We start from the raw sequence: 651 nt of genomic DNA, 5'->3' as shown, positions 1-651 counted from the left end.
GTAAACGATATGGATGCTGAAACAGAGTCTTCGTGTTAAGTCCTCGGGTAAGTGCTGAGATAAATTTGGCACAGTTTAAGCGAAATATACTCCACTGACTAAGCCACTCTAAGGTAATTTCAATTAATTATATTATCTCCTCCAATCAGCCGTGCACGTTTTAATTATAACAACCACAGTATTTAAGTAGCCAACATGGTTGGCAACAACCATTTAAATACAAAGGTGGTTACCTTCAAAACTGAGACTGAATAACCAGTGCATTGTGGAATCTCTGACGAAATTACGAACTGGAGCGAAGAATAGTCTGTAAAGATCTTCACTCTTAAAAACAGATCTTACAGAGCTCCTGTTAAATTGGACGCAGCCGGTTCTTCTAAGGTCAGTTACATCATTTTAAAGAAGATTGCGTAAAATTTCACTTGTAACACCTATATTGCTCTTGACAAATCAGACTCCATATTGCCTCAGAACAAGGTGATAGGGGGATAAGCTCCTTAAAAGATCAGAAAATGTTAATTCATTATCAAGGGGGTACTGAACACGTACAATCTTCGCTTCAGGCCAATTAACGCAAGATTGTTCTGCATTACCACTTTACAAAATTAATTTGCAAAATGATTTCTTTACCTCGGTTGTGGATTTCAAAAG

At 37.3% G+C, this 651-nt stretch overlaps 1 long non-coding RNA gene across 2 annotated transcripts in view; it reads left to right on the top strand.

Moving 5' to 3' along the window:
* Nucleotides 1-651, top strand: part of LOC137979268 (uncharacterized) — a 42,698-nt gene continuing 42,047 nt past the window's right edge. The window contains exon 1 of one of the 2 annotated variants that reach the window (XR_011118288.1): nt 1-47. This is a non-coding gene — a long non-coding RNA (uncharacterized lncRNA). Of the gene's footprint in view, nt 382-651 lie in introns of both variants that reach the window. The other variant, XR_011118287.1, reaches the window with a different exon arrangement.

This window comes from Montipora foliosa, chromosome 12, assembly GCF_036669935.1.
Source record: "Montipora foliosa isolate CH-2021 chromosome 12, ASM3666993v2, whole genome shotgun sequence".
Classification (NCBI taxonomy): domain Eukaryota; kingdom Metazoa; phylum Cnidaria; class Anthozoa; order Scleractinia; family Acroporidae; genus Montipora; species Montipora foliosa.
The sequence above is the reverse complement of the archived record's forward strand: the minus strand, read 5'-3'. Positions and strand labels throughout refer to the sequence as shown.